The sequence below is a fragment of the Parasteatoda tepidariorum genome, chromosome 2 (genome assembly GCF_982258835.1).
Source record: "Parasteatoda tepidariorum strain Cologne lab strain chromosome 2, Ptep-v5.0, whole genome shotgun sequence".
Taxonomy (NCBI): domain Eukaryota; kingdom Metazoa; phylum Arthropoda; class Arachnida; order Araneae; family Theridiidae; genus Parasteatoda; species Parasteatoda tepidariorum.
The window spans coordinates 35063840-35089610 of record NC_141756.1 but is presented as its reverse complement, the minus strand read 5'-3'; the positions used below and the strand labels follow the sequence as shown (position 1 = coordinate 35089610).

Here is a 25771-nt window from a genome sequence, read left to right as displayed (position 1 = left end):
CAAAATCAACCTCCCAAGGTGTATAATCAAGGTGTTATATTCCTATTTGAGGTAGTTTCGAGGTTGATGGAAATCTACTTTAGAGCAATCAACTTAGGGAGGTTGTCTTTTAGTTGCAAATTTTTTTTTTCTACACTTCAAGCAAATATGCATATTTGAGATGTGAATAATTTCACTCGATCTCAACTAAAAGTATCGCTGAGCTATATATGAGGTTGAATTTATAAGGTGCAAATGCGGTTGAAATTGAGGTTTATTAATGAGGTTATTTTTGGTGCATAACACAACCTCATTTTCTCCCTCAGGTGTGTTTTTCACATTTGCCAACCTAAAAAAAGTCTAAAAAACACCATGTTTTTTTGTAAAGGGAAGCAACAAAATTGGCAAAAATTCTAGAAATTCTGTTACTGCTGTTATCATACCACAAAAAATATAGGGTGATTTTTGTCTATTCAGATTTTTTGAAATTTTTGATACTCACACACTGTGAAAAATTTCGATCAAATTACGGTAAAAAATACAGGCACTTTTTAGCGTAAAATCCTTTTTCACCGAAACATGTTACTTGAAAAAAAAACAGAACTACCTTAATTTTTACAGTAATAATTACCGTTAAGTCTCTGAATTACTTTAATTAGATATATATTACTGTAAAAAATAAGGTATTATATTTTAAGATAAAAATGGGTTTGAAGGTAAAATACATTTTACGGATGATGCACCCAAAGTGCGGGTATTTTATATTGTGAAAAAATATCAAACTTATGAAAGTGAAAATAAGAGATTTTGCAAATAACTGAAAGTTAAGGACGCTAACGTAGTGTTATATCATTTTAACTTAGACCACAAAATCAAAATAATCATTTACATTGCATGTAGACTATCTCTTTATCAAACGATTCAAGATCTTTTGTAGATTTTTTCTAAAACTACAGTTCTGTGAGCATAAAAATTTAAAAGATTATAAATTTTGATAAATTTAGCGATAAAGAATGCAGCTTATTTTTATTATTATTAATATTTAAAAAAAATATATTGAACTTGATTATTTTACTTTCTTAACTAAATTGTTTAGTTAAAATATAAGTAAAATTTATAATTTTAAAATAGCGGAAATATAGTTTCATATGGCACTAGTACAATTAGGCAACCATAATGTTAAACAAAAACCAATCAAATTATTTTCTTTTAATGAATCAACCAATTGCTGTTACATCACGTGATTCATTTCTAGATTTCATAAATACATTTCTTCTAATTACATTCCATGTCCGTGTTTTTAGTTCAAAGGTAGGCTCAAGTAAAACATCCGTAACAATTAACATCCATTAACAATGTGCTTATAGCTTTCTCTTAGTAGCGTAAGTCAAACGATAAGATACGTAACATTTAAAATAAACGGACATGCACAATTGCTTCAATTGGGTATAATATGAAAAAACACAACTACTTCGATTTAGTAGGAATAGCATATGACGCAATGCTAAACGAATGGAATTTGGTTGTTGCTTATTTAGTTATTGTTATTAGTAGTTGTTGTTATTTGTTTTAGTTGTTGTCGTTTATTTAGTTGTATTTAGTTTCAATAACTTTTCTTTATAATGCAATAAAATCTGGCGAGCAGCTATTTAAACGATCGAACACTTCGTTTGTTTATTTGTGGCTTGAAGTTAGGCTCGCAGAAAATGCCGTTCATGGGTTAAATTTAGTAGGAACAACACAACCTGTGACGTAGGCTATATTATACCCAATTGTGCATGTACAGGGGCGTACGTAAGCTAACGTAAAAGTGCACAATCGCAATAATAGAAAGTTTTTACGTTTCAAACTGTATAATGTTAATTTTTATTAATCGAATCAAAATAATTGCATGAAAATAATTAATAATTAAGCTTTATTTTAGGATATAATTTTGCATAAATTTCAAAAGAATTAGATCACTTTTAATGCCTTTTATACAGTAAATATTCAGTTCTGCATGAACGAGAATCGTTAAATTTTAAAAATTTTTATGTGAAAATTTCTGTTTAAATTTTCTATTTGTAGTTTCTAATCATAACAAAACTAGTTTAAACTATAAAATTTATAAGAAAGATTTTATAATTTAGATTTAAATCTAAATTGTAAAATTATAATATTGCTGGTCTAAATTATAAAGTTTTAAGTATAACATTTTTAAAAAGTCAGCCAGACTAATATACCAAATGAAAACATAGCGTTTTCTTTTCGAGGCAATGTAATTACTTTAGAGGAGACAGCAATCTAGATCATCCAGTACGGTGTTTTGTTATCTTTGTTGTCATATGAACAGTGAGCGAAAAAAAATGGACCATCCTTAATAACTTTTGATCTGATCTAATGATCGGATCTTCACGTTCTAGGACTCATTCTTAATGGTTTGAGAAGGTCTCCTCAAATGTGCTAATTAAGTATTGCAGTCGATATTTTAAGTTGCGAAATCAAACACAAAAAATTAACTTTATCTGAATTAACATATATATTTTTCCGACGGATTCGGATTTATGATTTCTAAAATATAGGGCTTAGTCTCAATCTGGGAAATGTGGTCCCAATAGTTTGGTCAGGAGAGCGCTCCGAATTTTAAATATCTGACGTTTTGAAATTCAATTTTTCAGAAACTATTAAGCCAATTTTGCTCAAATTTTGTATTTTGCCATGTAAAATTATATTCGCCAAAATGACGATAAAAAATTATCTGCCTTACTATTCAAAATTTCCTTGACTATTATTAAATAAAATAACAAAAAATAATAAATATTTACTAAAAGTTACTTTTTGCATGGGGTTATCTTTGGATAAATGAATTTTATAATTGTGTGCAAAAATGTTTCAATTCGCTTAAAAAGTTCTCGAAATATAGCGAAATAGGCAAAAAGTAAAATTAACCATAAGGGGTCCAAACTTTGGAGCGCTCCCTTGACCAAATTATTAGGATTACATTTCCCAGATTGCCGCTACTCCCTATATTTTGGGGGTTAGAAATCCGAATCCTTCGAAAAAAAGCTATGTTTATTTAAAGGAAGTACGTTTTTGCGTCTGGACATAAAATATCGTCTGTGCCGATTAATTAGCATATTTGTGATCATCCGCTCGAGCCATTAAGATTGAGTCCTAGAACGTGAAGATCCGATCATTAGATCAAAAGTTATTCAAGATAGTCCATTTTTTGGGCGCTCTGTACATAAAGTTGTTCTCATTAATAGTTAGGAAGAAATATTAATTAGGTTGAAAAGAAATTCTATCAAAAGATATTCTGAAAAAGTAAGACGCAGGTAAAAAAGAAAATGCCTTAGATAGGAAATCATGTTGAAAAACGTTTTTAAAAGTTGATAAAGCACTCCAGGTCAAAATTAATTAATACTTAGTTTTTAAAAGAAGAAAAATAATGATTTTTACATTTTTTATGACGTTCGGCACTGAAAAATTATTAGATACGTAATGAAAAACGTAGGCACCGATTTTTTTTTAAAAAGATGTCGAATTAAATTTTGGATTGGCATAAACGATTCAACGGCTTATAAAAATAGAAACGTTCGTAATCCTCTTATAGAAATCAGTTCCAGTCTGTTGTTCAAAATAAACAATTAGAACACTTTAAAATTGAGCAAGAATGTGGTAAAATAACTCAGAAACAAATAACTGTCGAATTTGAATTTGAATTTTGAATCAAAATTGAACCAGCATATACTCATTTTTGAACAAAATGCTCGTAGAGGAAGAAATGTTCGAGAGAGATGTTCACTGATTGCCGTCAGGATTCGAACCAATGTCCTCCCCAACGGGTTCACAGTAGTATTTCGCCATGTTTCCAGAACTTTTTGAGCAACAGTTACAAAATTAATTTATACTAACATAATTCTATGCAAAAAAGGAATTTCAGTAATAAGGAATTTTAGTATTTTTTATTATTTTATTATATAATAGTAAAGTATAAAATTTTTTATATCATTTTAAGGTATGTAATTTTACATGGTAAAATACAAAGTTTGAGATAAATCGGTTGAAAAGTTCATGAAAAATCAAATATTAAATATATTATTTTTTTTTAAATTCAGTTTTTTAGAAACTATCGATTTTGCCCAAAATATGTATTTTGCCAGGTGAAATTGTATTCTTTAAATTGATACAAAAAATTGTATACATTACAATTCAAACATTTTTCAACCATTCTTAAATAAAATAATTAAAAAAAAATTGCTAAAAGTTATTTTTTACATGGAATTATCTTTGGATAAATGTTTTTATAGTTGTTTGTAAAAATTTTTCAAATCGCTTAAAAAGTTCTCGAGGTACAGCGAAATATGGAAAAAGTAAAATTAGCATTAAGGGGTTCAAGCTTCGAACTACTCTCCTTACCAAGTTATTGGGACCATATTTCCCAGATTACGGCTTTCCCTATATTTTAGGGGTCAGAAATCCGAATCCGGCGAAAAATGTTTATTTTTATTCAAAGAAAATATGTATTTGTGTCTGATTTCGCAACTTAAAATATCGTTTGCTATAATTAATTATGGTATTTGAGGTCAACCACTAAAATCTTTCAGATTGAGTCCCAGAGTGTGAAAATCCAATTATTAGATCAAAAGCTATTCTGTGTAGACCGTTTTTTCTTTTGTGCATTGTACGTTCACAAATGATGAACCTCTTTCGAGATGTCTATGAAAATGATTTTCTTCGAAACAATGGACGAGATATTGACCAACGAATCAAAGTGGAGAAAGTAGCGGAGGTCACAAGAATGTCACAAAGTTGTTCATTATTCTCGTGGCTAGACTTTTGAACAAAAAATAGGGTGTGAAAAAATATATAGGTGCCGCGTTTGCTCTCATTAAAAAAGATTTCACTGGAGCGCACAACATCGTATTTTTTATTGCAGAAATTATAATTTTATTATCAGTATTATTACAGCATTCACCGTATTTACCAGATTTAGCTCCCAATAACTTTTTTCTTATTTACGAACTTGAAAAAAAAATGGTTCAGAGGAAAATGGGTCACATAAAAGGAAACGGTCATCCCTCAAACAGATGGCTATTTTGATGGCTATCTCTTCCTAAATCTTACCATTTAGAAGGCCAAAAACGTTGGAGATAATGTTGAAAAAAATGAGTTGAGATGAAAGGAGATTGTGATAAAAAATAAAAATAAATCTACCCTAATTGTATTTCTATCTCTTTCTGAAAACCTAAAAACACATGTATTTTTAATTTTCAAAAAACTATTTGTAAATAATATTTTATTATAATAATATAATAAAAGAAATATTCATTAAAATAATATCCTATTTGTATTCCAATCTATAAAATATTCTATTTTAAGTTTGAAATTTATTTTAATGAAACTGCATCAATTGTATAAGAATAGAATTTATGAAGATTAATACTCGGAAATAGAAGTTTTGTCTGAGTAAATTTAAGCGATTCCATCCTAGATAAAATCACACGTCTAGGATCATTTTTCATTCTTAAAGACCTCTTTATGTTTTTTTAACTGTGCCCAAAAGGGTTCCATTCTATTTATTCTTTTCGAAATACCTACTTTCTAGCCACCTGTGCCCCCTGTCACAGTCCGTTATTCTGAGAAGAAAGTTACAAAAGATAAAGTGCTCTTTTGATGAAAAAGAAAAAGAATGCCCATAGTGATAAAAATATGACTTTTGACGAAGAACATGAAGGCGGAGCACTAAAGCATTGAAAAAAAAAGTTCTAAGAGGAATTTGATTTTTTTAAAATTTTATTTCCAAAGAGCAATATATTTGCTTTTTTTTACTGAATTTAAAAAATGCGAAAAAAGATTTCAAATCATTTCAGCTTTAGCTTATAGTTTGGTTCTCATTATCACTCCTTTTTCTAACTGATCTGCGATATTTTATTGTAATTTTAAATGATCAGCGTTCGACAGAATAAAAGAAAAGCATTGCATGCTTGTAAAGCATCCATAATTAGATATCAGATCAGTTTCTGCACGGAGAAATAAATTCTGAGAAAATTATAGCACTGTGTGGTAAAAACATTTCTGGTAAAAGAACCGTAATGCTGGTAATAAAACCAAAATATAAGGAATTCAAACCATCTATTTGGTAACGATTCGCTGGAAATTCCGATATCCTAAAACATATTTCTTGTTGCTACACATTTAGAAAAAATACAAAACTGAATAGTAAAATCAACTGAATAAATGGTTTTTATGACATGCTTTAAGGTATTATGATAAAACTATCAAATTTTGCAACACTTTCCAAATTCTAATGCATATTAGAAAACAATATTTTATTGTTAAATTTGCCAAACTCATTACCAAAGCACTTCGGTGAGAATTACTGAGGTTTTTGGTGTTCCCATATGGCCAGAAAGACGATATATTTTGCCAAATTCTGTATTTTTGACCACGCTTTTTTTTTCTCAGTGTGAAATACACAATGGGTGGTGATTCACTCACGTAATTAAACCACTTGGTTATCTCAGTACTTCTTTTATGATAATAAAACATATTTTAACACTAATAATGGTTGTTACATTTTTATCTGCCTGCGTTATAGTTTAAAATGTGCTTAGATTTCACAATTTAATAACTCTACAGAAAGTCAGTATTTACCGTTTCCATTTTTCAATACTATTCGATGACTTTTATAAAGATTTATTTTTATTCTGAACTAATTTCAAATGCAAAATTTATACTCATTTAATGGATTAAAATATGTTTAATTATATTGATTTTATGTACGTGTACACTGTTAGAACTCTAATGTTATTGCAATTTGAAGCAACGTTCATGTGGGGCGAATTGAACTGTATACACTATTGTCCAACTGTTAATGTTTTGATTTAATGATGTTAATTATGTATAATGTTTAATTTAAACCATATGAAACTTAATTATCCTTTACATTGGTTCAAATTTAAGGAAAAAATAGTCAATTCAAATTCAATTAAATCAATGAAAATTCAATTCATTGACTTACTGAAGGTACACGAAATTTTCACAAAATTTGTGGATTAATAGTTTATCAGGTCAGCAAAAGATAACATAAAAATTTCAAACTTTTTAAAACTATAATTACCAGTTTTTAAATTAACTTATTAAAACGTATTTCTTTTCACACCCTTTTTACTAAAGTATAAATTATATTTCTTATTTGTTTTCTCTCTTGCTTACAAGTTATTCTGCAATGACCATATTAGTATGAATTTATCCTTTAAAAAAATTGGAACAAAATATTAGGCACATTAGGGACGAAAATCAATAAGTCCAACTATGATCAATCTTTAAAATAAAAACAGAAAGAGAGGAATTAAAGCAATCTAAAACCAGTTCAATTGAGGATGAAGCTTAACGCTTCTCTGTGAAAGATAAAATGCTTTAAGCCCATTACACAAATAAACCCACAGGCCTGTTAACAAACTAAATTTCTCCAACTTTAAAGACTTTTATTTATCAACAGCTGTGGTATTTAACTTGATTTCGGGATCTTGTTTGCACTGCACAAAATAAACGTTCCTTAAAACTGCGACATCAAGAATGTAAATGATAAAAGATGTTACAAAGTTTTCTATTGTCATACATAGCTGAACTTCTAATTACGCACTAAGGAAAAAATAAGTAAGATTAAAACTATCAGAATATGATAAAATTTACCGTGTTTTTGGTTCTATAGGGTCACCAAAAAGCACTGTAATTTTTACCGAAGTACTTTGGTAATGATTTTGGGGAGATGAACAATAAAATATGGTTTTATAATATGTGGTAAATTTCGGTAAATGTGGTAACATTTGGTAACTTTATTATGATACCTTAGAGCGTGGCAAAAAAAACCCATTTATTCGGTTCACTTTTCGGATAATAAGAACTATAAATTTGAACACCAGAATATCCGGTAAATCATTACAATAAGGAAGGAAAATTTACCAAATGAATGGCTTAAATACCATATAGTGTGATTTTATTAACTAGAATTATGTTTTTTAACCAAAAATCTCATTGCCATACAGTATTGTAATTATACAAAAAAAAATTTTCTCCGTGTAGGTTTGAATTTTTCCCTGTTAAATTCCTTCAATACTGATTCATTGATCTTTAGTCATTGATCTTTAGTCACTGACCTATATCTCTGCGAATCATTCCATATTCTAAAAATAATTTTAAAAATCTAGTAAATTTGACCTTTCTAGTTTCTCCTATTTTTTTTCCAAATTTTCTATCAATTTTGTTTAATTTTCTATCAGTTTCTACATTTAGAAGCTCTATGGGTTCTGACACTACTCCTACCACCCCTGTTTATCACATCACAGCTCTTATATTGTTAGACTATCTAATTTAACTTGTCCCCCCCCCCTTTTTTTTGTCATTCTCGTTTTTCATTATTGTAGCTTGTCTTTTTTATGTCGGGCATTATGTTGTTATAATGCCTTTTTATGTTGGGCATCACGTATGTTTTTTTAATCGTTGTTTAGCTTTATTCAAATAAACTGATTTTACCACGTTTATATCAACTTGCCTTCGTGCATGTCTGTTCGGGTGGAATTTTGTAATCGATTTTAAACTAACTTCCCGACTAGCTACAGACTTCAAATTTGGCGCATAGTTCAGAATTGGATGACAATGCATGAAAATGAAGAGAAAAAAGACATACAAAGTAAAATAAATTTAAAATTAAAGAAAAACTAATATTTTCTCGATTGTCTTTTGTTGTCGATTCGATTATTTCAAATGAGTGTCACATGTCAGTTGAAAAGTTTTGTGTACAGTGAGTGAAAAAATTGAGATTTTGGAAGTGAGTACAAAAGAAATCAAAATCAAAAATAATATTTTTAAAAACCACATTTTGTAGTGGAGAATAATAATTAATTAAAATTTGAAAAACAAAAAACCTGGGGCGCAAGAAATACATAACAGTACATATACACATTTTCTTATTCATACACATGCACAACCACATACACATGCACATTCAGATACAATTACAGATATACATACACATACTGTTACTGTTATGTATTTCATGCACCCCACGTTTTTCGTTTTTAAAATTTTTGTTTTTTAATTATTATTTTCCACTACAAAAACGTGGTTTTTAAAAATATTATTTTGATTTTGATTTTTTTTACAACATTTCTAAAAGTATTTATAATAAGTCTCGTCTTGTGTATTTACATTTCGCAATATTATATTTTTGTCTGCTAATTATTATTATTATGATTTTGAAGAATATTTTCTTATTCATGACTTTGTGAAACAGTGTATGCCTAGATTCAATCCTAACTCGTTTGCAGAAATATTTATAATATTTTTAACAGCACTGAGCATGACTTTAAATTATAAAATACTGGATTTTTTTTAGCTACTGTCGGTGATTTGTATATTTTGTTTTTGCATCTACATAAAAAACTTATAATCATTACTCAGAGATTTCCTAAAATTACTTTCCAAAAACGAATTTATTCCTTGATGTGTGATTTTAAAGTAACAAAAAAATTAAGGATAATGACTACCATTATCAAGAAAAAAATTCAAAAAGGATAAAGTAATGTTAGATTTAAAAAAATGATTATGTCATATCTGCGAGAAGAATTTCAATTATCATTTAACTAATAGCTTAGATACTTAGGGCACAGTCTAAGAACTGTTGAAGTAATTGAAAGCTCATTTTGTTTAATAATTCTTCCTATTATGAAAAAAAAATTAAGAAAAAAAAATATTTTTTGCATTAAAGGATAATGGTAAAGTTTTAAAAGATGACCACATGGCTCATGAAATTTCGAGCGCTGTTGCAAAATGCATAAAATAATCAGATTCATTATTTATTTAGTTAAAAAGCAGATATGTTATTTTAAAATAGCATGTTATTTTAGGTTATTATTTCCCACTCTTAATAACATAGGCATTTTTGGATAAAAATTTCAACTGGAAATTTACATTTAAAATCTAACTTATGAAATTGCACATCCGGAAAAATAATTCTTATTTAAATTCGTGATTTGCTAAAGTAAAGCCATTTGCTAAAGTAAAACAGTAAAAGATTTTTTTTAAAGTTAAGCTGTGAATAATTAAACTATCAGAATGCGACACTTATAAATTAGCTCAACTAGCAATGCACAATATTTATCTAAAGTTAAAAACTAATTTTTTTAAATATAAAACACTTATGAGATCTGCTTTTTTCTATACATCTGAGACATTAGAACTAACGTTACAATGCTACACAGAAGATTTCTAGTTCAACTGACGACTGCTAGCAGTCATACGTCTCAAATAACAACGCCCCCCAAAGGTCGTTGCGTTAGCAAATTGTATCTTATTTTGTTTGAAAATTGTTTTTAGAGATTAAGTAAACATTATGAAATCATTTACTCAAAAAACATTTTTGTTTGCTGAACTTTAATCTTTTGATGTTGAAAAAAGCATTTCAAGACAATTTTGAAATAACAAATAAATTTACAAAATAATTTGAAACTTATACAAAGTTTATAAAAAAATATTATTGCATTTATTAGTAAAAATTTCGAAACACCTCCAAAGTATTGCAATTGAATAAATTATGATTCTCAAATAAGTGTCTTAATATACCTCATTTTATCAAAACGATGCGAGTAATAAAGAATAAAATTATTTAAGCAAATGCTTACATGAACATTATATAATTTCTCTTCACCTTTGACAATTTATAGTAGAGTAAAATGGAACAGAATAAAAAAAATTCGTGTAACAATAAATTTTGTTTAAATAATTTTAAAATTGTGCAAAATATTTTAAATTACAATTTAAATAAAGTAATATTTTAAGTTTTAAAGGAAAGTTGAATGCAGATTTGTTTGTTTCTGCTTTAACTGTGAAAGACATGAATTTTAACATTAGGAAAAGTTAATAACGCCAAAAATTATTTTGTATCCAATCAAATCATATTAATGAAAGGGAAACAATAATTACAAATTCTGGAACATCCCATTTTCCCGAACGACGAAAGTGTAGAAGGTTTTATCTGCTGCATCGTTTTGTATAAGTCGTTTGTTTCACAACAATTGCAAATTTTTGTTGCTAAGGGCAAAATATCACCGTCAACATTACATAATATTTCGAGGGTAACCGATATTAGCATTTCCAAGTACTGAAGTGGATAAGCCGTGCATAATTGTTTTTCGGCATTGATTGTTCTCTGTGACCATTTTCAAAAGTCATTTCAGTCATTATATTTCCTTCAGCAATTTTAATCGATAAAATGCTTTTAAAGTTCCTTTATTTTTGAAATAATCATGACTATTCCAAAATAGAATCAATTGCACAATTTATCTCTTGAAACAAATGTTAACCCAAACAAATGTTATTGTCGCAGGAGATGGGCATAGGTAGGAAACATTGACTAAAGATTTACATGCTAACACATACTGTTACTGTAAATAAAGAAAGAACGTATCTTACATCATATTCTTATTTACTCATGATAAGATTAAAATTTCAAAGTCAATGGAATTAAATTTAAATGAATTTAAAATTTCAGGTATAAATAACAAAATTAGTCTACCCTCGGATAGTCAGTGATAAGTTTTATAATATGTGATAATTTTTTATTACAGTTTTATAATATGTGATAAAATTTGGTAATTTTATCATAATATCTCAGAGCATGGCATGAAAACCATTTATTCGGTAAAATTTACTTTTGCGTTTTGTATTTTTACTAAATGTGTGGTTATAAGAACCAAAATTTTGAAAACCAGAATTTCCGATAAACCATTACCATATGAACGAAGAAATTACCTAATGAAAGGTTTAAATAACGTCTATTTTGGTTTTATTAACCAGAATTATGGTTTTTCCTACCATAAATATCAGTCCTATACAGTACAGTAAATTTGCCAGAATTTTTTTCTCCTGGTACAAAACTTTTACCTTTTTCATCAAATAACTTTGTTAGTCAATTAATATAACTTTGTTTCATTTCATATACCAAATCAGCGACTAGCAATTCACTTAAGTTTTCTTTTCAGAACTTATATGCTATAACCTGATTCTCTGTTACCAGTTTTAACCTCCTTTTTATTCCATTAACAACATTTTTGATTTTACTTTTTAAGAGAATCGCGTAATTATCCTGTCGTGAAACTTTCCTACTTAGTTGTACGATTGAGAAAAAATAAAAATCGTTTATTAAGAATACGAATTCATTTCAAGATTCAGTAAATTAATTTCATAACAATAATCTGATTTAACACAAATGTTCATAACACAACATAAACAGCTTGGGTCATTTAGAAAAATAAACATTTTTGAATATTTAACTGGCAGGCCAAATAACTGGCATATCAGCACCATGATTCGAATGAGCCAATCCTCTTGTGTCGGCTGATTAGAAAAACCTACTTTTTACCTGATCGAATCTTTCCAAATAAATGAGACTTAAGAGGACAAATCAATAGTAAAGTATCTTTTCATAGCGGGGACATTTAAAAAGATACAAATATATTTCTCATGAAAAATTAACAGAATAAAGATATGAATAATATCTATAAATATAAATGAGTAAATAATACTAAATATTTAAGTTCCCGTTTTTGTTACTTATTTTTGATACAAAACAAGCACGAAACATTTTATTATCCCCTTTCTCTCTCTCTCATGCTAAAGATCCCTTTTGTAATTGCGGGCTTACTGTTGAGTTGTTTAATTATTCATTTATTTTTGCAAAAATATAATTGGAACTTATCGTTCTTCATTATTTAAAATATATATATATTACTTCATTTGATTATTTTATTTTGCTCGATTGTTTGCAGACGAATTGAACTGTAATTCTCAACTTAATTTAAAAAGTTAAAGAAATTTACAGTGTCGAAAGTTGCAACCTTAATAAATTTTATAAAAAAATAACTTATTATAAAGGCAATTTAAGTTGCTCAATATTTTTACTTTTAGTTTAGAAGATTTAATCATATATGGTTAATGATCCTTCTTCATTTTATCATAAGAATGCGAATGAATTTTAAAATTTGTATTTGCTTATTAATGCAATTTCTTCACCCTCTTCTACTCACGTTGATGAAATTTGAACTTTAATCGTAACGGTTTCTTTATTATATTAATCTCTGTAACAATAAAAACTGGGCATTCGAATTTAATATCCATCTTTCAATCGGCCGATTTGACTTTTAACTCTTCGCCATCTTCTTCGCTGTTAGGAACTGAATTTAACTGACATAAAAGCTTCTTTTATTTGTTTCAACGGCAGTAAAAAAGAATTTCTCACATATAGTTTCTAGAAAGCAAAAGATAAAATTCAAACTATTACACTTTTGAAGGAACCCTGACACTTTCGTTAACTCAACTGTTAACAGAACTCTAGACATTTTTGGAATTCACGCGACAGATTTATTTCGTTCTTTTTTTTAAAAAAAATCTGTGCATTGTCTGTGTACTTTTTTTTCTTCAGAACGTAGTAGAAGAATATTTATAACGTATGTAACAGAAAAAGAAGAAGAAAAAGAAAGGAAGAAAAGAGAGGAAAGGAATTATTAAGGATGTAGAAATAAAGTTTCAAATTTTGATCTAATCAGCTCATGTTTTTTTACGTATACAACACAGTTATTTCCTGTAAAACTCTATCAAAATTTTAAATTTTTATTAAATATATCATCAACCACATAAACTCCAATCAGTAAAAAGTTGGAAATTTTGATCTAATGAGCACATGTTTTTTACGTATACAACAAAGTTTTTTTTTGTTAAACATTATAAACATTTTAAATTTATATTGAATAATATCGTCGGCAAGATAAACTTAAATTTAACTATAGTATTTTAATAATATAGTAAGCATTCATTTTTTAGAACTGATTACAATTATTTACCACAGTAATGAATTAATTTTTTTCATATTAACATTTAACTATGAACTAGCATTTATGTACGCTCAACAATGACGTCACAGTGGCAGTTTCGACTAAGTGCTCTTTTGCACCAATCAGACTAAAGCCTCTTAGAAACAAATTTCAGGATTAAATATTCCAAAATTTAGTCACACCAACATAATTTTATTTGCCTTCACTTATTCAGTTTTTATTTAATTCAGTTATATGATAAATTCTAATATAAACAGAGAAAAAATCTATATCGTTACGCTTTTAATGAGCATTTATATAGCAACCATACACAATAAGACTTATCATACTTCTTTATTAATTTTACAAGATAATAAAAAATATTCAACGTAGATATAAATTTAAGACCAAGAAATACACAGAGAAGTTAAAATATTTAAAGCAAATCGTAATTATCTTTAAAAAAATTGCTGATAAAATATATACTTTAGCTTCATTATCACTCGCCATTTTTGAAAAAAAAACCTAAGTATTTTATAGGATTAGAATAAATAACAAATAATTTCATAAATTAAATTCTCATTACATTATCTGAATTTAAAAAAGTAATTATTTAAATTTTAAACACCCTTAATAAATTTTAGGTTTTTGCTTCTGTTCATAAGAAAACAAACGAAGCTTTTGGGAAAAATACACATTGAGAAAAAAAGCATTACGAAAACTACCAGATAATGTAAAATCTACCGTGTTTCTGACTCTATGGGAACACCAAAAAGCTCGGTGTTTTTTACTGAAGCACTTCCTCAAAATTAACAATAAAATATAATTTTCTGATGTGTGATAAAATTTGAAAAATGTTGTAAAATTTGATAGTTTTACCTGAATTTCCAAAACATAACATAAAAAGCATTTATTCGTTTAAATTTATTTTTCAGTACCTTATTTTTTACTAAATGTGGGGAATAAGAATTTTGAAAACCAGAATTTCTGGTAAACGTTACCTTTTGAACAGAATAATTAACAAATGAATGATTTAAATAACATATATTATGGTTTTATTAACCAGAATTATGTTTTTTTTAACCAGAAATGACATTACCATACAACACATCAAAATTATCAGCACAGCAAAATTTTATCAGAATTTTTTTTCCATCTAATAATTGTACATGATAAATTTTATTCTTATAATAGGGCTGTTTTTCAATTCTTTCAAAGGACGCAATAATTATCTAAACAATTCTAATTTCATTTAAGGACATTTGACTGATGATTTTATTGCAAACAATAAAGATCTTTTTCAAATTCTTTAAGTAAAAGAATTATGAATATTTCAATAAAAAGATATTTATTTCATCGAATACATCGTAATTTTTAGTAAGTCACAAAAACTTCATATTTTAGAACATTAAAAAAAATTATTGGAGGATTAAACTGCATTAAAAAAGAATTAATGTTCGCTTAAAAAACTCTTTTTTAAACACTTTGTAAAAGTTAATCATTTTTCGGTTTTAATTCCTCATAACGTGTCAATTCACATAATCATAAAATCGATCATACAATTGATAAAAAGCATTCGTTTATCTCTCTTTAAATAAACCAAACATTTAAAATAATCTAAATCTTTATAATATCCTTATAATGCATGCTATTTAAAATTCCAAATTTTTCGTCCAATGCATACAGCTTAAACCAGTTAAGCTTAAATTTCAGACGATAATAAATAAAAACAAACTTCAAACAAAATTATCGTTTTTGGATATCTGCCTATAAGTAAGCGTTATTTCGGGCAGACGATTTGTATCACAATCTTGTAAAAACAAATCGATACATAAAAAGACAGTCATTCTTGAAAGCAAACAAACAATGTCTAAAAACAGGTACCAGAACACCATTGCGTGCATATTTTATGCTGCACGAAGTTTGGGTTGATAATGTGGCAAAGAAATAGGCCTTGTTCTTTTTCACTTATCTGTCGATCATCGCATGCCAAAGTTCCATCTTCAATATGTCTGGTGCTGTCAACTACTATTCCATAATTTTTCTTCGAAAAGAAATCGCATTATCGATTGTAAATGAAACATAAAATGTGAAAAATCTTATTCTACAGCAATAAATTAGATTAGTTCCCAGAAATTCAAGCAAACAAAGAGGAAATTAGAAACGTTGCTTCGGAAATTAGATTTACTTCAACAGAGTCCAAAATACTATTAAAGGTTTAAATTTAGATCACGGTGTGAAATAGAAGAAAAAATTAGTAACTTCGAATAATATTCTTTCACCTGCCTAAAAGGTTCAAAAATTTTGTAATAATGGCTTCAAAGTAAATAGCTTTAATTTTATTATTTTGCTTTTTTACTTTATATTTATGAAATTGAATTATTATCAAATAACTTAGTAAATTTGTAGAAAAAACGAAATATATATTTTTTAGCTGCTCTTTACAAATGTAACCATTTCTTTAAGGTTTCATACGAATATTTTTAGTTCCTTTATATAAAACTTTTACCTTTTGCAATATTACAGGCTATGTAATTAATAAAATATGGGGGAAAGTACGATTGTTTAAACAATCAGGTAAATATATTTTACAGAACTTAAATGCTTGCTGCGTTCTACTTTTACAACCAGGATTTATTTTTTTTAAAAATAAATTACAAAATTAATTACATCATTTGTTAGCAAGTTGCGCTGATGACTAAGACAACTATAAAACAAGATAACTGCATATTTCACTATTTCAACTACATGTTAGATATTTGCACAAAAGTATGTTTAATTTTCCACAAGCTGCATTACGACGTTTTTACAAAATCGATGTAATATTTGTAGACAATAAAAATTATCTAAAAAATAGTTGAATCCCTTAAAAGCGCACGTCTTTTTTAACTGGTTAACTAGAAATAGCTCCCATGCATAATTCATCAAAATCAGATAAAAAAAATAATAATTCATACTTTTCATTAAATGTCAATTTTTTCTGTCAACTGATTTTTTTCATTAAATGTCAATGTCAATTTCTAACACTTTTCTTTATTCTAGCACTTGTTTTAGAAATAAGAGAACAGACAAATTTAAATAATAAATTTTTTGTTTCAATATTCTCGAGTAAGAGCTACTGTCCGAAAATTATACCTTTAAGTGTCTTATATATTCGTAGTTGTAGCCTTTACTAAAATAACTCTAAGCTAAATGATAGATTTAATAAGCTGCGATTGATAACTGACAACACACACATGCGTACATATATATATATATATATATATATATATATATATATATATATATGGTATTTAGAGAGAGAGGTAATAAGTGAGAAAAAGTAAGGCATGGGTGCATACGCAATAAAAACTCTGAAAAAGGTGATTTAATTTTGAAAATTAAATATTGCCAATTTATGGAGAAAAAAAACTCGAAGATTGCATAAATCTGGAGGATAATTCCATTTATTATTGTATGTTGCGAAGCTTTAAATATTCGAAACATTACAAAATTGTAATTTCTTTGATCCAGAAGAAAAAAGAAACTACATATTATTTAATGAAAGGAATTTAACAGAAGACAAATTCATAACATATCTAAAAGTGGATTCCAAGACGAAGTGTAATAGCTCAAAAATTCAATTTGTTTTTTAATTTGCTTATTAATATTAATTTTTTTCTTTTATAAATTATCCTCAGTAAATTTTTTGAAAGAATTTTAAAGAATAGCTAGTACGATTGTTAAAAAAGAAAATCTATTCGAAAATCGTCAGTTAAAAAAAATCAAAAACTATTTGCTAGGTTTTTCAGATATTTTGATTTTGTTACTATCAAAGGTGAATGTATGGGAAGGGGAGGGGGAGAAAGGGCTTAAATAATCAAAAATCAATTTCTTTGTTCAATGGAACTAGAATAGACGAGAACGAAGTCATTTATTTTCTAAATTAATTCTTCGAAGCCTTTCATTTTTTGTTTGCAGTTTTTCTGAGATGATGCTTTCTGTGAGAAAACCATGTTTATGTCGGATAGTAAATCAATTTTATGATTCACGAAAACAAAAAGTGTTTCCTCATTTTAACGTAAAATAAGAAATGCAAAGCCATTAACAGTAGATTTAGATAAATAATACTGTTCGTAGATAAGGATTTGTAACGTAGATTTTGTTTTAGAATAATATTTAAAAAGTGTGACTTACTTTCTTGTAGACATACTGATATTATTTTAATTTAATTTAATATATCTGTCATGTTTTACTCTAGTTAATGTAGAATTTTATGTATGTTAAAAAGCTTTATAAAAATTTTCTCTTTTAAGCACAATATTTATCAAATTTAAGGAAAGAAAACTGCTTGCTTATAATAATTTATATTGCAAACTCTATTTGCGAATATCCATTTGACCAATAATTTGCTTTCAGACCGATATAAGTACTAATTCCATGTCATTATCAATTTATGCAAGTAACTAAATAAGCTCTACTAATACAAAGTTTCATGTATATGAGAAAGTTTTATAGGTAATTTCAATTTTACTTTTTAAATTAAATTTATGTAAAGAATACAATTCATTCATAATGATATTTAATGTTATTATTATAATTAATAATATAATTGCTTGCAATTTATTTCATACGTATATTTTTGAAAAACCTACATGTTAGTTTATTAAGAGGTTTGTGTACATGAAAATGTTTTATAGCAAAACTTTCTTTTTAATTTATAGAAAGAACTTTAAAAATTACTAGGCAGTGGTTTACATAAAGTGATTCAGAAACAAATAAATATTCTACGATGATAATCTAAAACAACTCAGAGCTTTATCATTCCAATTTAAAAATTTCATAATAGAAATTCTTCAGTGGAAAGACTTTAAAAAACGAAATTCTTCAACAGAAAATACAGTTTTAATTGGGGGAGGGAAATATATATATATATATATATATATATATATATATATATATATATATATATATATATATATATATATATATATATATATATATATATATATATATATTATTTTATGTTTTCCAGCGGTGAGTTTTCGTACATGCTTTTAAAAACTGAAGTATCAAATTTTATAAATTTTCCAAGACGCTGCAAAGATTTTTTTTTGTATGACATATACAAAAATTGAATGGAAAAATTTAAATTATTTTTCGTTGTTTTTTTTAAAAACTCTCTTATAAATGATACTGAAAATGACATGTTTTTTTAGCTGTTGATTACTGAGAGTCATCAATGAAATCTCAGTTCTTTAGAATATTATTTCTAAGTTAATAACAAATTATGGTGTACAAATTTCAAATTTTAATTTTAATACACTTTATATCTGGTTTTTAGCTTATAATTTCTTATGGTCCGGTTTTGTGTGTATTTAAGAAACATGTAATTTCACAATTAGTAATATGAATTCTCATTAATGTATTTTATATTTATGTAACATAATAAATATATTTTACAATGTTTTTTTAATAAAATTGCATGTTTAAAATATTTCGCCTTTTCGTCAAATAATAAGCTTGCATTATAATCATATAAGTTTGTGTGTTTGCGTGCAGATTCAGTAAAATGTATTATGTATTCAGTAATGCATATTTGTGCAGTCAAATGTACACATATATATGTTACCGTTAAAGTATATAATGCAGTTATTTTATAGAATACCTAGTTATTCCATGAAATAACTGATCATGTCCGTTAAAGTGTAAAACTCTCTTGTATTTCACGGTTTAACTAGTTATTTCATAGAATAACGATCTGCAGCCCGTTAAAGTGTAAAATAAACTATATCATAATCATATATCTCTCACGACAAATACATTTACCTTCCACCCCTACTGCATTTATGAACTATTCAAAAAAAATGTTTTTGTTTTAGAAATAATGTTTTTTGTATTTCCAAGTGTCATTTTAGTAATCCTTGTTGTAACAAATGATTTTCTGGTACGTTTCAATAAATACCATTTATACGCTGCATAAATGAGATAAATTGCTTCTTTTTCATTTTAATTGTCTATCATTAGTTTATTTATAGAATACCTAGTTATTTCATTTTAGATAAATTGTTTATTTTGCACTTTAACTGTCTCTCATTAGTTAATTTATAGAATACCTAGTTATTTCATAGAATAACTAGTTAAAGTGTCAAATTAATAACATATTACGCACTTTAACGGACACGATCAGTTATTTCATGGAATAACTAGGTATTCTATGAAATAACTGCATTATATACTTTAACGGTAACATATATACATTTTTACTGAAAGTTATAAATGAAACGCTAGTTTATATTATATTCTTTTCCAATACATTTTGATACAGTTTTTAAAGGCGGGCTGAAGGGAGTAGAAATTCTTAATTTTCTCAAACATTCTATTTGTGTGTTGGCCCATAACTTCCTTTCGGCATGTTTCTCTTATATTTTACAATCATCTAGTTTAAATTAAGGAATTATTCTAATATTATAAAAATACTTTTTACATTATTTCAGTAATTAAATTACATGTTTACAATTTTATAATTACGTCAAATAACTGGTTGGGTTTACATAGTTTTTTATAAGTCAACAAAACAACTTCTTATTAAATAAACCATCTTAGATTTCGTTTGTAAATATTCTAAATGATATAAAATTGAATACCGCAATAATTACGCCATCTAAATCTGAAGTAAATCATTGAAAAATAAATTTGTTTTGATTGTATCAATTCGTAAATAAACAAATGTAATCACCTCTTTTATCATTCAACACAAAATGTCATTTCGTATCAAAATTCCTTTATCCAGCTCGGATTAATCCGTTTTTAATCTCCTGCCAAAGCTATCATAATTCTTATCTTACAATTTTTCTGTTGTCTTCTTGTCAGTACTTCCTTTTATATTGATCTTTTCGAATGATAACCACAAAAACAACAATAATCGGTGACAAAATAATCATTTCATTTTGTAGAAGATGTGGAATTAATTAACTAAGGATCGCGTCCTGTTGTACTCACCTCACAGCATGTGCCGCATATCCGGCAATCAGGTATCTGTGTCATTTGTTCGCCATGGGGGAAAAAGTATCCGGCCCTGAGCGTCCTTCTTCACCAGGTGCTTCGAATCTCTGCTGCAGTCGGATCGATCTTGCTGCTTGTAGAACACTGGCGGCGCCAAATTTTGGGATGCAATCGCTATGCGGCGCTAGATGAGGGAACTTCAACCTACCACCACTTCAATCGTCAGGGGTGTATTCTGGTGAGGAAGATTCGAAGAAAATTTTCCGGAGTCTACCCGGACCGTTCCTGATGCCAAGGAATGACGAGAAGGAAAGAGTTATGACGTAATCTGTTCTCCGGAATTCGCCTGGCGACGTTTAGGAGAGCATTTCTTGGCGTGAAAATGAGTTCATTTGCACTGAAAAAAACATTGGGAATTTTTTGTTGGAAGCTTACCTTTGATTTTTCATTTATTTTCCCATGATAGTACAATGAAAAATAAATAACGCTTTAAGAGATTCTTTTGAAAACGTAATCAAACTGGAAAATTTCTTTTTTTTATCGTTGGCGGAGCGCAGCTTATCCATTCATCAGATGTAAGGCTGATTCTGTGCAGTTTGAATCTGACTCAAAAGACAAATGAATTTCGCATTCAAGTTTCGAAACACGTTCGATCTTGTAAAGGGTTCTTGGATCGAAACCAACCAGGTGGTTATTGAACTGTAATCCATGATTTGTTTACCACAGTGGATATAATCCTGGAACAATATACATAGGCGTAGAGTGACGAAAAGTTTTGGGGGGAACGAGAATTTATTTTTAAAATTTTTTATATTAAAAAAAAAAGTGGTGATAATAAAAGGTCTCTTCTTGATTTCCTAATATTTTTTATTTTAAAATAATAAATTTATTAAAAAAAATCCTCAAAATTAAGTTCGAAAATTTACTTTTTTAAATAATTTTTTATTATAAATTAAATAACTAATGAAAAAATATGATTATTAAGCAAATACTCATCACATCCTAATTTTACGGTTAATGTTTTTGTCATAAAGGTAATATATTCATTATATTATAACATTTATACTACTCACTCGAAAGAAATGACAGCATTTCAAAACATATTTACAAAATCAAATTAAAAACATTTAATCTAAATGTATATTTATTGAACCCTTAGAACAAAACTATTTGTTACTGCAAAGTCGTCAAAAAAAACCTAGTAAAATAGTCTTATAACTCAAATGAAAGTAACAACTTCAGACAATATGTAAACACAATTATTTGCACTGAAACCAAAATGCATAAAATTTCCAAGAAATAAATACTTTCACGAACAGTTTGAATAAAGTATGTTAAAAAAATAAAGGCAGTTCTTTCAGTTCATACTCGAAAAAAAAATTGTGAGATATTAAAAGAATTATAAAGCCAATATTGCTTACATTAAAAGCGAACTTATATTTACAATATCTACTGGAGAGAAATGGCAGCATTTAAAAAAACATATTCGCAAACACAATAAATATACATTTAACCTGAATGTATATTCATTGTACTTTTAGAACAAAATTACTTTTTTACTGCAAAGTTCATCAGAAAAAACTTCTAAAAATGTATTTTATAACTTAAATGAAAGTAATAACTGAAACTGCAGTCAATATGTGAACACAATTATTAACACAGTTATTAACATAAAATTGTTATTTACGCATTTGCTAAATCATACAGACAATTTAATTTATCATCCCCAGAACATTTCACAAACTTTTAATATCCTTGCAAAAATGCATTACTGTTTCTAAGTTTTCTTGAAATAGAAAAGAATATATTGAAATAGAAAAGAATATATAAGAATATATCTTGAAATAGAAAAGAATATATTGAAATATAAAAGAATATATAAGAATATATCTTGCAATAGAAAAGAATATATTGAAATAGAAAAGAATATATAAGAATATACCTTGAAATAGAAAAGAATATATTAAAAAATAAAATGAACACTTCCTTAAGACGATTTTCGATGCCATGTTTCGTTGTATTAAAAATCGAAAGTAAGTGGAATTAAATACCAGCAAAAACATGATTTGAAAACACATTTGTCGCATATAATTTGGAATTTTTGAACTTTTAGAGATTCGAAAAGAAGGAAACATAATTTTTGATATATTATAATTTTTTAAGGATGACAAAGGACATAAGAAAACTTAATTTTAAAAGCGTAAATTTAAAATTGTGAAAACGCATGAAAAAAGAAGATAGCAATTTTTATATCATTTTCATGGACACTAGAGGTTGAATGAATTAAAGTAACATTAAGTCATACAATTCAAATATAAAATATTCTAAATCGAGAGGAAAGGCATTTTGAATTGAAAGTATTTATTTCGAAATAAATGTAAAAAAGAAGACAATTTAATCTGATTTTTAGACAATTATGACAACTGATATTTACACGCATAAGAATCAAATTATTCAAAAAAATTTTATATACATTAACACAAGGCACTAAGTGTGTGCGTTTGAATTGTGTAACTATAAACCTTTTTTTAAAAATAACAAAAAGCAATAATAGAGGAATAAAAAATAAAAAAACTTTATCTTATTAAAATTCAATAATATTTAGGTCGTATGAAATTTAATCGATTTTATTTTTTCATTTACTTCGGTGCCCTTGGTTCGCCCCTTCCAAGGATTTCATCAAAATTTGAGGGGAGATTAATCGGTATTTTACGATATCGCTGAATGTTTAAATGCTTGACCGGGTATATAAGGGTAAAAAATACATGTCACGGGCACGTCAGACAATTTAATTTTCGAACCGTGCTCAAAACAGCATTTCCTTAACAAAATTTTAAATTTACGCTTTCATATTTAAGAGCACTGCATATATAAATATAAACTTAAAAAGACGAAAAATAAACAACCAAAGGGGAAAAAAATTTTCGAATTAACAAAACTCTTATCACTAAAAAAAAAAAAAAAAAAAAAAAAGAACAATTCGAAATTGAAATTACTGAGGCATTTTTCAGTTCATTCTTCATTTTAATTCAAACATTATGCTAGATTAGTGACAGTTTAAATTAAATTATGAATATTCATAGTTTATTATACCCTTTTATTTCTCCCTTAAGTATCAATGATTATATGGTAATGAGTTTCTCTCAAAGAAGCTTTAAAGGAGTTTATTATAAATAAATTATTTTTTATCGCGATATTTATTGTATTGAAAGGGAAATATTTTATTTTTTCCCTAACATCTGCAAGATTATTTTTCCTGCAATTATTATTATTATTTACCTGTTTTGTTTTGTTTTCCCTTCTAAATTCAAAACATCTATTAACTAATGAGTTTCTCTCTTAGATCTAGTAAATTAGTAAGTATATCGGTAAAAATGACTAGTTAAATAAAGTAAATATAAATTTTATGTTTTATTTTGCAAATACATTACTGTAGTTATTACAGTTTAAATAGATAATTATTCTGTTATCTTAAGATAAAAATATTTCGCTTACTTTAAAATAAATAAAAAAAAATTCAAAAATAGAAAAAAGAGTAAATTTTTAAAGGGACTTTTTTAATTACGAGCATTAAAATTCAAATGAAAGTAACAACTAATTTTAAAGGAAATAAACGATCTTGTTTTGAAAGACCAAACTTATGGACGAGTACATTCCAGAAAATTGGGGCATAACCGATTAATAATGCTAATAATGCTCAGAAGTTTTTTTTATTTATCTTCACTTACCTTACGATAAATAAAAAAAATTACAAAAATGGGAAAAAAGAGCAAATTTTTAAAAGAATTTTTTTATTACGAGTGTCAAAATTCAAATTTTGAAGGAAATAATCGATCATGATTTGAAAGATCCAACTTATGGACGAGCACATTCCAGAAAATGGGAGATAACCGAAGTCTTAATTAATAGTCAGAGATCCTTGTTACCCTTTTTAAAAAAATAGACTGATATTCACTTCACCTGCTTTTTTAAACAGCTGCTTTTACCAGCATCCACAAGTTAGGACATGGAACAAAAATACCCAAATAGCTTCTGGAAGCAGACGATTATTAAATCATTAATTTAAAATCTTTTTCTCTTTTTAAATGTGACCTTTTTTCTCTGATAAATACATTATAGTAATCCAAACTAATTAAAAAAATACTGTGAAACCTCTCGGGAATGACCATTCTCCGTTCCACAGTAAAATGGTTGTTGATGGAGGTAGGAGGTACCTCCATTGACTTCAAAATTGTTATCGAAGGTATATGATTTTTCGCAAACGATTTTAATTTTAGTCAGTGTCATTTTCTTGGTGCGGAAAAGCCATTTCTCTTGGCGTCATGAAGAGACGGATCTACGAATAAAATTTAGAGTTTATAAAAATGATCCCCTGATATAATTGGGTATACTATAGCCTACGTCTCAGATCGTGTTATTCCTACTAAATTTAACTAGTAAACAGCATTTTCTGCGAACCTGATTTCTAGCAACAAGTAAAAGCATCAAACGAAGTGTCTTGTTGTAAGTCGCTACTCGCCAGGTTGGAATTGTATTAGTCTAGTTCCTTTGGAAATAATTTATATTGTTGTTTTACCGAAGTTTATGAATTTAGTAAGCATATTTAAAACTCAGTTTATTAATTAAACTAAAAGGTAAATGTTATTCCTAGTAAGTGGAAGTAGTTGTGCTTTTTTCATATTATACCCAATTACGTGTAAAACAAATTTACCAATTGGGTATAATATAGCCTACGTCACAGGTTGTGTTGTTCCTACTAAATTTAACCCATGAACGGCATTTTCTGCGAGCCTAATTTCAAGCCACAAATAAACAAACGAAGTGTTCGATCGTTTAAATAGCTGCTCGCCAGATTTTATTGCATTATAAAGAAAAGTTATTGAAACTAAATGCAACTAAATAAACAACAACAACTGAAACAAATAACAACAACTACTAATAACAATAACTAAATAAAC

The 25771-nt window shown here is 27.3% G+C and overlaps 1 protein-coding gene across 2 annotated transcripts in view; it reads right to left on the bottom strand.

Annotated features, from left to right (window-relative positions):
• The window catches only part of LOC107454945 (glutamate-gated chloride channel), a 116661-nt gene extending 95380 nt beyond the window's left edge, over window positions 1-21281 (bottom strand). Inside the window, exon 1 of one of the 2 annotated variants that reach the window (XM_087157196.1) lies at window positions 20811-21281. The gene's annotated coding sequence lies outside the window, so the exon portion shown is untranslated. The remainder of the gene's footprint in view (window positions 1-20810) is intronic. The other variant, XM_043040940.3, reaches the window with a different exon arrangement.
• Window positions 21282-25771: the final 4490 nt, after the last annotated feature.